The 16,560-nt window shown below is 39.2% G+C and overlaps 2 long non-coding RNA genes across 2 annotated transcripts; both read right to left on the reverse strand.

Annotated features, from left to right (window-relative positions):
- Nucleotides 1-8,981: 8,981 nt before the first annotated feature.
- Nucleotides 8,982-10,991, reverse strand: LOC137045839 (uncharacterized). Its single transcript, XR_010898854.1, has 2 exons — nt 9,890-10,991; nt 8,982-9,522 (listed from the first exon to the last, which is right to left on the reverse strand). It is a non-coding gene; the product is annotated as an uncharacterized lncRNA (long non-coding RNA).
- A 2,846-nt stretch (nt 10,992-13,837) lies between these two features.
- On the reverse strand, nt 13,838-16,348 carry LOC137046984 (uncharacterized). Its single transcript, XR_010899134.1, has 4 exons — nt 16,104-16,348; nt 14,690-14,743; nt 14,444-14,584; nt 13,838-14,113 (listed from the first exon to the last, which is right to left on the reverse strand). It is a non-coding gene; the product is annotated as an uncharacterized lncRNA (long non-coding RNA).
- Nucleotides 16,349-16,560: the final 212 nt, after the last annotated feature.

Below are 16,560 nucleotides of genomic sequence, written 5' to 3' on the forward strand. Positions count from 1 at the left end.
TAAAAAAGTCCACCGAGGCGAGTTGTGAACAGACTTGAACATGGATCTGACTTGACAACTCGCCAACAGTAGTTACACAAACAAAGCTAGACAAGAGTCAATGGAAACGAGAGCTGCTGTTTTGGAAGAAGTGAATCCAAGATCATATCTCGTCATAACAGATTATTAGGAGATAAGCTGCCATTCTCCACAGCAGTGCATTCAGTGCAGTATTCGGTCCCATTCTAGTGTCTGCATATTTAACATGTAACTTAAAGGCACAATATGTCGTTTTTGTTCGCCGTTAGAGGTCACCTATTCAAAACAAAGATCGCAGAAGTGATCGCTAATGAGAGACGAGCGTGACACACAGCAGGGGGTCTCAATACTTTCCGTTCCCACTGTACATGTTGCTGCAGGGTAGGCTGACATTTGACACTGCAAACAAGAGAAAACATCTCAAACCCCCGTTTCCAGGAAACATGGCGTTCAACCCAGAAACCATAGCAAAACATTGCACACCGGTTTGAGCTTGAATGCCAAGTTCATTGTCTCAGATAGGGTTTATGTGAAATCTCCTCCTCAAATGCTATACAAATGACTGAAATAAGCACATACACAGTATTTACTTAAATGGCAAAGTGTATCAAATTCTGCGCTGGCTGTGGAAGATTTAGCATTTATATATGTCGTGTGTAAAAGTGTTTCTTTATCATGCAGGGCTGAAAAACATGTGAGAATGGCAAAGATGACAATCTAGCGCATGTTGACACAGAAAACCTGCAAAAGCAGAAACATAAACAGCCTACAATATACTGAAAATGGTTATTCGTATGTAAAAATATGCACTACTTTAAAGTTATCAGGAAATCAAAATGAAGTTTTTTTGGCGTTTAGTATGAATATGTTAGCCTTAAGATTATCTATATGCTATTGAGCTAAAAAATTTTTTTTAAAAAGACAAATAATAATAAAGGATGAAAATTAAACGCTAATTTTAAAGGTGTGGAGGAGCTGTTTGATATGCCCGGTCCTGTCTTCCTGTTTCAGTGGAAATTACGTCAACCACAGTGAATAATGCTGCGAGTTTAAGGCACTTCAGTGGGACTTTGTGGAAAACCTAATAAAGAATAGCAGTCACAGCATCAATCGTTCTCCGCTCCGACCAACTCAAAATATTCAAAATAATCTCAGTGTCCCAGTGGGAAATACGGCTTGAGAGAGCGTTCATGTACAGTCTTAACTAGGAAACTCATATTTACGATGTTGACGACACAAAGACAGCATTAGTCCTGATTATTGGAAATAATCACATTATTGGTGCACATATAAACATATTCAGTGAGTTGACGATAATGCATATCTATACTGTTACAGTGGGGCAAAGTTGTAAATAATGTGGCTAAATGTAAACACAGTGCTTGGTTTATTACTCCTTCTTTCTTCTTTCTTTCTTTCCTTTTTTGTTTTTGTCGTTTTTGCAATACACAAGAGTCCTGTGCCCTGGTCATTAGACACTCGAGGGATCTTGTGAGCAGTTACTCAAGGCTTGCAACACATTCAAGTCACACTCACACTCTCGCCTCGATATCTCCTTATCTGTTTAAAGGTTACCAGTAAAGATCATCTCCACCATTTCTGCTGAGGCATAAACGAGAATTCATAAAATATGCTGACCAGGTATGGTTATGACACGAGGACCACCAATTCCACCAATCAGGGCCAGGGATAAACTATACAGCCCTATGATCATTTCAGTGTTTACTCACTTCCTCCCAGATCTCATATGAATGGTTGTCAAGGCTGGAAACTGGCACATGTCCATATATATAATTGTATTTATTTTCTTAAAAATTAATACTTAAGTTCTGTCTATTAGTTCTGTCGATGGGTCTCCTGCAGTTGCAATGCTATCTTTTGAGTGGCTGTAGCTTTAGTTAGAGGAGGTTGACTCGCGTGTATTTATTATTATTATTATTATTATTATTATTATTTTAATAATAAAATAATGTTCTAATGCTACAGTGGGGAGAACAAGTATTTGATACACTGCTGATTTTACAGGTTTGCCCAGTTATAAAGCATGTAGAAGTCTGTAATTTTTATCATAGGTACTCTTCAACTGTAAGTAACGGAATCTAAAATCCAGAAAATCACATTGTGTAGTATTATTTAGCATTTTATTGCACAACATAAGTATTTGATCACCTACCGACCAGTAAGAATTCCGGCTCTCACAGACCTGTTGTGGCGACAACTGTTAGCGCAGTCAATCATGCGCTAATCATTAGAAAATGGAAAAAGTTCAAGATGACGGTCAATCTCCCTCGGTCTGGGGCACCATGTAAGATCTCATGAGGAAGGTGAGGGATCAGACCAGAACTACACGGCAGGACCTGGTCAATGACCTGAAGAGAGCTGGGACCACAGTCTCAAAGAAAACTCCACTCGCCGTGTTTGGAGGAAGAAGAAGGATGAGTACAACCCTAAGAACACAATCGCAATCATGAAACATGGAAACATCATTCTTTGGGGATGCTTTCTGCAATGGGGACAGGACGACTGCACCATATTGAGGGGAGGATGAATGGGGCCATGTATCGTGAGATCTTGCCCAACAACCTCCTTCCCTCAGTGAGAGTATTAAAGATGATTTATGGCTGGGTCTTCCAGCATGACAACGACCTGAAACGTACAGCCAGGGCAACTAATGAGTGGCTCTGTAAGAAGTGTATCAAGGTCCTGGAGTGGCCTAGCCAGTCTCCAGATCTCAACCACATAGAAAATCTTTGGAGGGAGCTGAAAGTTCATATTGCTCATCAACAGCCCCAAAACCTAAAGGATCTGGAGAAGGTCTGTAGGGAGGAGTGGGCCAAAATCCCTGCTGCAGTCTTTGCAAACCTGGTCAGGAACTACAGGAAACGCATGACGCAAACAAAGCCTCGGTCGACGCAAACAAAGGATTCTATCAAATATTACATTCTGCTTTTCTGATGTATTAAATACTTATGTCATGTAATACCATGCAAATGAACTACTTAAAAAATCATACAAAGCGATTTTTAAATAATAATTATTTTTATTTTTAGATTCTGTCACTCAAAGCTGAAGAGCACCTATGATAAAAATTACAGAGTTCTACATGCTTTGTAAGTGGGCAAACCTGCAAAATCAGCAGTTTATAAAACACTTGTTCTCCCCACTGTATTTCATGCATTCTGCCTTTTAGACACTAAGAATTGATTCTCATTATAAACATGGACAACATTTCAAAGATTGAGTTGGACGTATGATGGAGTATGTGCTAGGGGTTGAACGACTTCCGATTTCTGAAGTCGACATTTATGTGATGAAAGTCGAGTCGACGTCGACTAGTCGCTGATGACGTCATTAATGAACAAATAAACCTGAACCTCGAGCTGAGACACGAACACAGGACAGATACGGCATATGACACAGCGCTGCCCATAAGGTTGTTAAGTAAGGGCTAATGTCCACCCAGCCGGTTGTTATCGCAGAATAAACCCCTTCAGAGTGATCAGGACCCCGAGGCAAAGCGGAGCATCACTCTGAAGGGGTTTATTCTGCGATAACAACCAGCTGGGTGGACATTATCCCGCTTATTACACGGCTACTAGTCTCAAATAAATTAGACACTGAATATTGTCTTGAGATTAAATATTTTATTAGCTCTTACGCAAAGCTTCCGCGAAGGAAAACAGTTCCAGACTGCTTTAAGCCTTTATCTATCGCTGCTAAATGTTGAGAATGAATGCTGAAAGGGTTAGTTCAGCCAAAAATGAAACCAAGCCTATGATTTACTCCTCAAGTCATTATAGGTGTTTATGACATTCTTCTGTCAGACAAATACAATCAGAGTTATATTTAAAAAGTCCAGGCTAACGTTAATCCCAGCAGTAGTTGGAGCTGTTTCTGAAGTCCATTAAATGCAGCTGTCCGTCAAATAACGTGCTCCACACGACTCCGATGGGTTAATAGAGCCTTCTGATTCCAATCGATGCGTTTGTGTCAGAAAAATATCCATATTTAAAACGTTATAAAGGAAACCTGCCTTAAAGTCTTCCATTGTAACCCACGGCTCTTTAAGCCACAAGATGGCGCCAGCGTTAAGCACAGAAGTAGAACCGGTCAAGATAACTCGTAGTACCCGGATGAGCGGTGTGTGTTATCTGGAAATAACACACCGCTGGAATGCGCGATTGACCAATCAGAATCAAGTATTTCACAGATCCGTGTAATAATCCTGCATAACAGCTTTTGTATCAGTTCTTTTGTCTTATGGTCGTTATATTTCTCACAGATTTCTGCTCGTTCTGAATAAGATACAGATAAAGTAGCACAATAAAGATTACATGTATATGAATGCATTAGCGAGTGACTGCGTGTGAATTAATTCTACCTGGCAGCGTCTCTCTACTAATAGTGAAGCTGTGAGTTTTAGTTATCAAGAAATATGATAGAACTTTACAGTTTCTACGATATTTTACTGATAAATCACAGAACAGTGTTGACAATACATTTCTGCGCTCCTGAATGGTTTTGTGTGAGGCGCGAGCGATCTCCACGTGATCGGCTATGTGTGTGTGTTGCAATGCAGCATGCATTAGTTTAGCGCGATGATTAACTTTCCTGTTCAATAAGCCTGCATTCTCCCGATCAGTTCTGAGCATTCAGATGGTAATCAAACATGTCTTGTGGAGAGCTCTCTGAGGATGCAGTTATTTGTCATTTTTAACTGGAAAACAGAGCCTGCGTGTCAGGAAATGGCTTATCCTGTTGCGCCCTTTATAGGCGAGCAGCTAGTCGACGTCAAGCTTAAAGCGTCATGACAGAGCATTAAGGTCGACTAGTCAGTGCAACCCCTAGTATGTGGCAAATACACTCCTTCAGGATTCACACAAGGTTCGGATAATCACCCAGACCGAGAGCAAGAGTGCGTCCATCAACAAGCTTTGTTTGGGTTATGGGAGCCGTTGGCGGTGCTTTGTTTTTAGAGCACAAAATCAAGAATGTCAAAACACACACACACACATCACCCAGAACGAGAGCAAGAGTGAGTCCATCAACAAGCTTTGTTCGGGTTATGGGAGCCGTTGGCGGTGCTTTGTTTTTAGAGCACAAAATCAAGAATGTCAAAACACACACACACACATCACCCAGAACGAGAGCAAGAGTGAGTCCATCAACAAGCTTTGTTCGGGTTACGGGAGCCGTCGGCAGTGCTGGCATTGTGTTTTTAGACACGAGATCAATAATGTCACTAAAGAAGTGTATTTCTGGTGTGAGGGAAAGATCAACTTGTTCAGCTTCACAAATAACCCAGCGTTAAGGGAACAGTGGATGCAGTTTGTGTTTCCGGAGGTGTGTGTGTGTGTGTGTGTGTGTGTGTGTGTGTGTGTGTGTGTGTGTGTGTGTGTGTGTGTGTGTGTGTGTTTGTTCCAGGTCATGAATGGGAACCCTAGGCAATGAGAAACTATAGCAAAATGTGTGTTTTGTTGGTGTGCAAGATCAAGATATATAATGTGAACGACACCAACGTATGGAAACTTGAGTTATCTAGAAAGTGTGTGTGTGTGTGTGGTGTGTGAGCCTGTTTATGTCGTTTATGAGGACACAAATTTGTATAACTACATGGGAATTACACTATAAATGTGGTTTATGAGGAAATTTCAAACTTCCTCATATTTCAAATAGCTTTAAAAACATACTACATGTTTTTTTGAGAAAGTAAAAATGCAGAATGTTTCCTGTGATGGGTAGGTTTAGGGTGTGTGTGTGTGTGTGTGTGTGTGTGTGTGTATGTGTGTGTGTGTGCGTGTGTGTGTGTGTGTGATGGGTAGGTTTAGGGGCAGTGTAAGGGGATAGAAAATACGGTTTGTACAGTATAAAAACCATTACGCCTATGGAGAGTCCCCATATGTCACAAAAACAAACGTGTGTGTGTGTGCGTGTGTGTGTGTCTTTAGCTTCACCCACTGCACGCCTCCACGGACTTAGCTGTTTTCTAAATGAATCGGTTCAGTGTATCTGTTTTTTATAAATATGATAAACTAAAGACTCTTGAGAGATATGAATGATCAACACGACTCTATACTCCAGATTAACACGAGACTGGCAGAAGCTGTGTGTGTTATGACCCTTTAAAACATCAAAACATCCTCAAAGTTTCACAGAAGTTTCCTCTTCATAGGTTCAACATTTTATTTAGTAACAATAGACAGTTTTGATTTATATGCTGTTTAATATCTGATGAATGTGTTATTTTACATGAGCGTCAGCTATGCTTCTATCGCTTGTTTCTGCTTCTTCTCCTGTTTAGATCCGGACATTCTGGACACTTTCAGGAGAAGCGTAATAGCACGTCCTACCCTATAACACTGAAAACAAATTCTGTCAATAGCAGGGAAGGGATGGGTCATAAATGATGGAAAATTCCCTCAATGGTGGGGAAAGAGTTTGTAGATTTGAAGTGAATTCCTCTGTAAACTACCAGTGGACTACACAAAAAAATCCCACATGCAAGTTATTATCCATGTTCTTTTCTGATCATAAGTTATCATGTTCACCTCTGTCAGCTGTCATTCAGACCATCATCAGACATTACCTTCCGGAGATATTCACTACTTTCTCAAACTCGTCCTGGAGGGTTAGTCCAATTTTCACCAAAATTAAATCTAATCATCATTGAATAGTGCTGTCGATTGTATTAAAAGCATTTTGATCAATTCAACTGTTATCGAATAAGCATGAACACATTTGACAAAGAGCACGCCAAACTGGATGTGAGGCTGTATTTCTGAAATACTTTAGCGTATTGAGCCGAATCTTGGCATATGTCACCATACTCACCACCTGAGGCTACTTGCAATGTTTCAGCACAGCGCCACTTACTGGTCAGGAGAAACGAAAAATTGCTATTTATCTTTTAACTTCTGAACAGTTTGCCCATTTAATCGGCCTCTTAAAGTTTTCCCATAATGGCCATCATGCTTGCATAACTTGTCATGCCTTTTTGTGTTTGTCCTCTTCATTTCTGCAAAGTTCATTAGCGGAAGTGATTAGTTGCTTTGACCTGCTAGCTTCTTTTGATGTTGTTTTATGTCGGTTTCTTTTGCACTATCATCACTTGCTTGCTGTAAAAATGTTTCTTGACATGTGAAGTTTATTTGGTGCAGGGACTGAGAAAGTTTCGAAATCTTTTGCTGCTCTTATCTTTAAAAATGTACTTCTATGACCTAGAAAAGATAAATCCCCTAGAAATCTTATCAAAGTTAGATTAAAGATTGTAACTCTTAGCAGGAAATGTCATGAGTCGTGACTAGGGTTGGGCATCAAGAACCGGTTCTAACTTGGAACCGTTTAAAAAATAACGATTCCATTGGAATCGTTTAGAAAATGTATTTTCGGTTCCGATCTTCGGTTCCAAGCGCGCAAGTTTTGGTTTCCATGGCCACCTGATTTCCGGTGCTTGCGCGCCCGCTTGTTCTTTTAGTCATGGAAGCCCGGTAAACGGCTCTGAAGTGTGGATTTATTTCACTTTTAAAAAGCCTGGGTCGGCACAGTGCAACTAGTGTTGTCAAAAATATAGATACTGAAATATCTGAAAAGATACGATAGCCTGCTCAGCCTACACAATCGATCCCAGCTGCGCCCTCCTCTCCTCTCCTCTCCTCTCCTCTCCTCTCCTCTCCTCTCCTCTCCTCTCCTCTCCTCTCCTCTCCTCTCCTCTCCTCTCCTCTCCGACCGACAGCGAGTTGACGCGCAGCCGCATATACTCATTCAGCCGGTTAACTTAACCCTCTGAACACGACGGACACACGTTCTGCTGGACTTTTCCTTACGTCAGCGTGTTAGTGTTAGTGTGTGTGATCGGTCTGAATTTCGCGTGGGATTGCACATAATTCTACGAATCCCTCAGATTTCAGGCTCACATCTGAAGCGCGCGCACACACATAGCCTACCGTAATAAAGCCCCCTCTGACATACAAGTGCAAATATTTTCTTCTTTTTCCAGCTTATTATTGGTCAAACACACTCAAACAAATTCTCAGTGCACATTTTGAACAGTATGTAAACACAGTCTTAAACAATTCAGGAAGAAATGAAGAATGAGTAACAGGAGCAGTGTTCAGGATCCATGAGTGCGGCAGTTCTTAAAGGGACAGCAGTCATTTGTTATTCAAAGTCAAACTACAAAAAGACAAACGATCACACTGCTCTTGACTGATCAACTTGTCTAACTTTAATGGTTTTATATGAAACTATTTAATTTTTTGCAAAAAACATTATCCAATGTTATTTTAAATTTATTTAGCCACTTTGCGTTTTTTTATTCAGTTTCTTACCTGAATGTTAGACCTACCTGAAAAAATAAAGCAGTGTATTTCATTTATATCTTTTATTCTATTGTATTTATTTGTGCTATTTTTTGTAATATGTATCTTTGTTTATTCAATTTACCATTCAAAATCAAGCTTACTTGTGCTGTGTGTAAACTATTGCAACACAATTACCCCGTTGTAAAAAATACATTTGAGTTAACAAATATTTGTGAGATAATTTTAATAGTAATTGATCAATGTTTATATAAGAGAAAAAGCTTAAAAGCTTTATCATATAAAGTGATCTCTTCAGAAGAAATGTTTGATTGCCTAGACTTTCAAAAGACAGACAAAAAAAAATTATATAAAAAATATCTAATTGACAGTATATGCAGCGTTTTTCCCCCGTGGTATTGAAAATAGCATTGAATATCGATGTGACATGTTTTGACTCCACCCCTCAAAGAATCGGAATCGAGAATCGAAAAGAACCGGAATCGAAAAGAATCAGAATCGAAAAGAACCGGAATCGAAAAGAATCGGAATCGAAAAGAATCGGAATCGGAATCAGAATCGTTCAAATCAAAACGATGCCCAACCCTAGTCGTGACAGATACCCAGAGCATTAATCAGTCGATAAAGTTAAAGGAAAGATTTAGGTAAATTTTAACAAGAAGTTTGGCACAGGTTTATTCTCTCCCGGAGTTTATAGAGATTTGTTACAGAAAAGTTATTTTCACAAGTGGCGACATTGTATCATACATTAGCATACAGTATTTAATATACAGATTCAGATCAGATTCATTCAGAAAAACATGTTCTGCATTCATCAATCAATCAAACTTTTTTTATATAGCGCTTTTACAATAACACTTGTTTCAAAGCAGCTTGACTTGAGTGTTAAACAGGACAATATTGCAACAAAATTTGAAATTATTCACATGTGAAATTCTTCTGTTTTACAAAAGAATAAGATCCTTTCATACACATTCATCTGATATACAGAGCCTGTTTTAATATTCATGATAAAAAAACATAATGATGAATATTTTGCAGGTTAGACAAATAGAATAAAAAAAGAGGAAACACTCTTTCAGAACTATAACACACACACGGCTCAATATAGCACCAGATTTCTGCATCAGCTGTACAGTTTTCAGTCTCTGTGAGTCTCACGTCTGAGTCTGTGACGCTTGAGAAACTGTGAATAAAGAACATGAACATCACATTATAGCATTCATGTGTGCCTCAAACAGCAGAACATATCAATGAGAACATCTGTCCAGCCGTGTTTAAAGGTACAGACACATTACAGAATCTGCTAAACGGGAACATGTTAAACAGAAATATAAGAGTAAGAATAACAGACTAGAACTGAATTCACACGCATAACAGATGTTAACATAATAACTAGATTATATGAAAGCTTTTGCGCACCGCTGTAAGTGTAAATGATGTTTTCCTTGAAAGTTATAGTTTATAATCTATTTCACACATTCATACACCAGACAACAGTCTGAAACACGATGAAATATAATAGTTTGATCTGAATCATCATAATTACTCACAGTTTGGTGTTCCACTATTAATGCTGCTGTGTCTGACTAGTCCAAGCCTCTTTTCCTGTTTTGGTTCATCAGATTGTAACTGTTTGTTCTTTTTTCTTGCCATTTTCTCTGTCTGTCTTCTCCATAACGTGTGTTTTATTATCTGCAGTCTGTCATATGTATTTGTTCTCCAGTGCATTAACCTGTACATTCTGCTATGGCATTGTCTGTTTCAGAAATGTGGAGGTGAGGTTTAACGTTACTTTTATACACTCAGTTGTAAACTCCTCCTCCTTTATTGTTTTGATGGATTGTGTACTTCTCTGTTATTGGTTTATTGGTTAAGAACTGTAGGGAAAAAGCAGAAACAACAGTGTGTGACATTGGATATTTCAACAGTAACCTCTCATAATCATAGCAACCATGATCGAAGTAAAATGTTATGTATGCTGACTATAATATAGGCATGCAAACATTATTTACAGGCATATCCACACTGACCAAAGTGTGCATGAGTGTTTACGGGCTGCTGAAGAAACCTAGTTCACGTTCACAACATTGTGTGACATGATGGTTGAAAACATCAGAACGGAGATCTTTTTAGGCACATCTGTGTAAAAATGATTGAGGCTGGTAACATCAGATAGACTTACCAAAGAGCTGATGAACAGATCCGTGTGCACTGGGGATGCAACAAACGGCTGTAGATATTACCTCAGTTATTGGAGAATAATTAGAATAATGAAAATTGTGTGTAAACGAGTCTGAGAGAAGAGGTTTGCTCATGTCGTAAATATCTTATTATAAATTTTGATTATAATTTTGCCCAGTTTATAGTGTGACCACTTTAATTAAAGTGGTAAATAAACTGATATGTTGTTGTTGTTGTTGTTGTTGTTGTTGTTGTTGTTGTTGTCCTCATGGTTGTGTGTTTTTGTGTGAGAATCAGGCTCCTGTGGTCATTGATACTCGTGTATTTCAACACACTCCTGTTAAACCCTCACACCGCAGTCTACTCAGTGTTGAAAGAGCAGTGTGTGTATGGATGTTTAAGTTGCTCTAGCAGCATGAGTTAGTGTTTTTCACAATATCAGCTGTGGCCATCACAAGATCAAGAATCACACAAAACACCAAGGACACTCCACAAGGAACTTTCCACAAAAAAAAAAAAAAAAAATGTTCTGTGTTTCTCATTTGCTCTTGCTTTTCTTCTAATCAGCTCTCTTATATTAGCCTCACGTGGTCGTACTCAGCTCTAGTCAGAATATAGCCCCGTTTCCACCGCAGGAACCCAGGATCTTTGGGTGGTACTCGGTGTGTTTAGACCGCAGGAACCAGGGTCTAAATGAAGTTCCGGGTAAATATTTCCCCCTCCAAACGGCCCTGCTCGCGAGCAGGGGCGTGTCTAGAGCATTTTCAGTGGGGGGGCCATGCTGGGGCACTGCCTCCAAACGGGGTGGCCGCCAGTGACCAAAAAAAAGGCTAAATTCTACAGTATATTATGTAAATCCTATTGATTTTATAATTTTTTTAACTTGAATAAAGTTAAACAAATGTAGTAATAAAGCACATTTTTGATTAATTTAGTTTTTTGTCATCCCTGTATCCATTAAGTTAAATTTGAGAGCCAGTGTTTATTTTTTTTTTTGTTTTCATAAAACTAACAAGTTTATAAAATAAAAGCAATTTTAATAATGAGCAATTTAAAAAACCCAGAGGCAGAAACGATGTTAACTTTTTCTTTTAATTAGTTTGGCCATTACAATATACAGTAGCAGTTTTATTCACAATCTCTCTCAAATAATAATAATACATAAATAAACAATTCCCCCCACTGTAATAATTCAAATGGTTTGGCCAAAACATCATTTAACATTTCTTTCAGATTAATTTACAAAGCTGAATAAAACAGTTAAAGTTTTAGCACTGTAACAGTTCAAATGAAAACACCACAGTTTAAAAATAAAATATGGAACCATTACATTGTGCTCTGCTAATACATTAAAGAGCAGTCTTTAGTTTAGAAACAATAAATACAGTAGCAGAAAGAGAGGAAAACAGTCGAAGAAGAAAGAAGGCAGACCTCAACTAGAAAAGCTGGATTCTTCTGTTTCGGTGGTGACTGGCAAACCGTCTAACAAAATCATCTAAGTCAAGACATTTGGCTCTCCTCACCTCAATGCTTAAGACTCCAAGATTACTGAGTCTGTCATCAGTCATGGTAGTGCGTAAGTGTGTTTTTATGAGCTTAAGTGCAGAGAAGCTGCGCTCACAACTTGCACTGCTGACTGGTAAGGCCACAGCTATGCAGCACAAACGAAAAAGCTGATAAAACACTTCTGAATGGCTCAAGGAAGATGGTAAACTCTAGGAGACTAGACAATTCAATTCCAGTCTGGAATTTCCTTTCTAACACCCTCCTCACTTGATGCAGTTCATGTTTTATGTCATTAGTATCACATTCATAAATCCCAGCAAAGCTAAAAATGGTCTCTTCATCCAAAAAGTTTCTGCTTTTAGGGTTCAGTGCTTGTATAACTTGCATTATACTGCAGTTTGACTTACTGAAACGCCTCTGCATCTCCCCACTCAGACAGTCCAGAATGGGGAAGAATATACCACTTCTGAACAGTTCCATGTCTCCTTCCTTACACCTCCGCTGTCCAACAGTGGATTCAACAATTGACCCGCTCAATCTAGAACTCATTTTTTGTGGTCTTTTCACCACAGTTTCTACAGCAACATTGGACTGCTTTCCAGTGTCTACAGTGTCTTTCCAGATTTCATCAAAAGATGAATCACTTCTTAGGTCTTGGAGGGTCTCTTGAAATGCTTCAACTAAGTCCACGGCCTTCGCTAAATCAAGAGACGTTGACTGAAGCATGTCTGCAAGGAATTTTGCCTCTCCAAGGACTTTTGAAAAGATGACAAGTGTTCCGATAAAGGTAAGATCAAGTTGGGCAAGTAAACCCCGTGCCTCCACAGAGCGTTCTCCTCTGTTCTCCACATCAATATCATGTAGCACACGCAATACAGCAGGCAGTCTGTCCTTAATGTTTTTGCAAGCCTGGTACCGACATGCCCACCTGGTGTCACTGAGCCTTTGTAGCTCTCTTGGGGCACCTTGATACATTTCCTTTTGTACAGAGAGCCATTTCTGGTGCACATAGGAGCCTGACATGTACACATACAATTTCTGTAGCAAAGAAAAGAAGGTTTCAGACTCAGGTACTGATTTTGTTGAGTCAACGAGAACAAGGTTAAGACAATGTGCGTTGCAGTGCACATAAAAAGCGTGATTTGTTTTAGCTTTAATCCTTGCTGCAACTCCAGAGTGTCTCCCTGACATGACTGAGGCCCCATCGTAACCTTGCCCCACTAGATTTGACCTGTACTCAAGTCCATACGTCTCCAGGCATTGTGTTATTTTTTGAGTGAGTCCCTCTGCATCAAGTTCAGTAGCTTGCTTGAAATCAAGGAAGCTTTCATGGACTGCACCATTATAATAGTACCTAAGTACTAATGACAGTTGCTCTTTCTTTTTTAAATCCTTTGTTTCATCAGCAATGATGGAAAAATATTTGTTTTCCTTGACTTCACTGATGATGCTTTCCCTTACCATATCTGACAGACATTCAAGAATTTCATTTTGGATAGTGTTACTTGTGTATTTTGCATTCCCCACAGCTTTTAATTTCTTGTCAATTAGTGGACTATGTTTAGCAATCAAATCCATAATGCCTAAAAAGTTTCCTTTTTTTGTAGATGCATCAGTCTCAAGGTGTCCCCTTTGTGAAATGTTTTGCGTTGCAGTAAACAAAAGTACCTCAGCAACTGTTTTAATGTAGGTACGATTTTGTTCGACTACTCCTTGGTGTTTCTTATCGAGGGCATTTAACATTTAAGTGTCTGTCAAGATTCTTTTTTTGTGTTCATTCCATGCTATCATGGCATTAACATGGTTTTCAGATTTTTCATGTCCCCTGAAACCTCCATCTTTATACATTGCCTTCTTCCAGTTAGAATAGCCCAGTGATGATGTGAATGAAGTCTCTTGAATACCAGGGAGAGAAAAGTGTCGACACGGAAAACAATATGCAGAGTCTCGGCTTACAGAATACTCCAGCCATTGGTGTTGTGTGTACCACATTTTGTTGAAAGCTCTTTTCCGGTCGCCCATCATGGTTCGAGGGAACACCTTCAAGTGCGGCTGTGTTGGTCCTGCTGCCCGAGACTGTGAAATGTCTGCAAATAAAGAGAATGGTCTTCTTATAGGGATGACTAGCCTACCAGGGGTCCTCAATCAATTTAAACAATGAGTAATAATAAAAATAATTATCAGTGCAGAAGGTGTAGTTTGTCAAATAAAATAAACCTATAATACATACAATTGATTCTGCAAATTAAGTTTAAATGAAAGTTAGTTACATAACCATAGACCCTCCAATAATATGAAGGAAATCAGTAATTTTTAAGGTTTTAGGAATTTAATTAAAATACACAAGCTCATCATTAACACCCATTTAGACAATACCTTCTAGAAATATGAACGTAAAAAAAAAAACTGGAGCATACCATGTGGTCCTGGCAGAATGCGATCTGTGGAGATGTTGCCATGTAGTGCCTGAGGTCTGTCACCATCACCCCCTGACCTATGCTGACAAAAATTGTCTTCATGGTCTTCAAATTCAGACAGGTCACTTACAGCTAAATTATCTGCAGATACAGTAAAATAATAATCAACAGAGTAGACATCAAACATCACTTTCTGAACATGTGCAAACAAAAGAACTTTCAGGTCTTAACTACAACTGTACATACCTTTGCATTCTATTGGGGATGAAGGTGCTTGTTTATCCCCACCAAACGTTGATCCTGAGAAATGATGAAATGTCACAAGTAAATATTGCATCAATGAGAAAAAAAAAACAAGCTCTGTGAGTACTATAGCAGAATAAATACACTCATGGTATTTTTAGGGCAAATTCATGTACATTCAATGATTACTACCATTTTAGTTTGTTTCATACAAATGAAATGTAATATTTCTCAAATATCCCTACAATTCCCTCTACACTTCACATACTTGAAGTTGAAGGAAGCACAGAGGAAAATGAAGGCCACTGCTGTCGGCTGGGTCCACTGGCATCACTGCCTGTCTGGCCTGTTGATTCCTTGCTGGCTGATTCTGTTACAGTGACTGTTTCTTGCTGCCTGACATTTCCTTCTTGGTGATGAGTAACATTTTCTTCAGTTGCTTCTGCCTCTACTACACTTGTTTTGTTTTGTTTTCTTTGAAAGAAACTCACTATATCTTTACTTCTTTTCATGGCTTGGCACTGCTCTCTTCCCTGCCTTCAAAAGAAACACTTATGTTTTATTCTCAATCTCAACAAAACAATTCTCAAATTGTGAATGAAATGCACAGAATGCATCCATGTCATTTCACGTGTAAATTACTAAGTTAGGCCTGACAATTTAACTGACTATCTATCTAACTGACTTACTGTCATGCATTAACAAGTAACGTGTCACCAGACAATTGTTATTATTATTATTATTATTATTTTTTTGGAACATTCTGTGCATATTGTCATTTGGTGCAATCTTGCTATGTGGTCACTGTCATAAAATAAACTGATACAAAATATGCAAATCACCATGACAGTGTTTATTGTTTGTTATTACATGGCTTGGTTGAATTCGAATGTAGAATGCGCTGCTTAGTATAACAGACCGTTGGCAAAAAAAACCAAAAAAAAAACAGCGCGTTGCTATGGACGCAGGATTCTAACCGCAGAGACGAAACGGACTATTTTCTTTAGCGGAAACAATACAAATCGTTTTTAAATGAATAAACTCCATTTTAAATCAATATTTTGTGTCAAATTATTGATTTATTTGGTAGGTTGCCATGTAATATGCGGTATAATGTATAGCGAGGCGGTTGTTATAGCGAATACAACCCCTTCAGGCTGATTAAGATCCCTCCGCTTCGCGTCGGGCTCCTAAACAGCCTGTCGGTGTTGTATTCGCTATAACAACCGCCTCGCTATACATTATACCTTACATAGCGCCCAGCGTATTTTACTTTTATTGTATTTTATTAAACGTTGACTGAACATTGACCACATCAACCACAACCAACGCGAGCAGAGCCTAACGGGGTAAAAACATTGATCTGAGTCTGAGAAAACCATACAAACATATTAAACCATACATAAAGGTTACCTACCAGCTCTTTGTTTGGTGTCTTGACTTCCTCACACTTAAATAAGCAAAAGTCCAAGTCCGCGACGTTGACGACCGTTGTTTCTCTGGCACTACACTTCTTTGAATCGCGAACTTCAGTAGAGTCTATAAACTGATTGGCTGTAAAATGAACCAATCGCAAGACATCTTGTAGGGGGGGCACCTGGGGTGGCCAATCGAATTTCGGGGGGGGCCGGTGCCCCCCCTGGCCACCACGTAGACACGCCCCTGCTCGCGAGGTACTACTTTTTCAAAGTTCAGGAACTTTCGAGGGCGGGACTTGGGCGCTGAACATGCTGATTGGTTGAGCTCACACAGCATTTTATTTCAACCGGCATTTTTAAAAGTCTTTTGCGAGGTTCGGTCTGCGTTCAGTAAATATCAGTCTTGCTCTCTGTCTGATGGCGCGCGTTCGTCTCAGCCATCTCACATTCAATGTC

Source organism: Pseudorasbora parva, chromosome 18 (genome assembly GCF_024679245.1).
Source record: "Pseudorasbora parva isolate DD20220531a chromosome 18, ASM2467924v1, whole genome shotgun sequence".
NCBI lineage: Eukaryota > Metazoa > Chordata > Actinopteri > Cypriniformes > Gobionidae > Pseudorasbora > Pseudorasbora parva.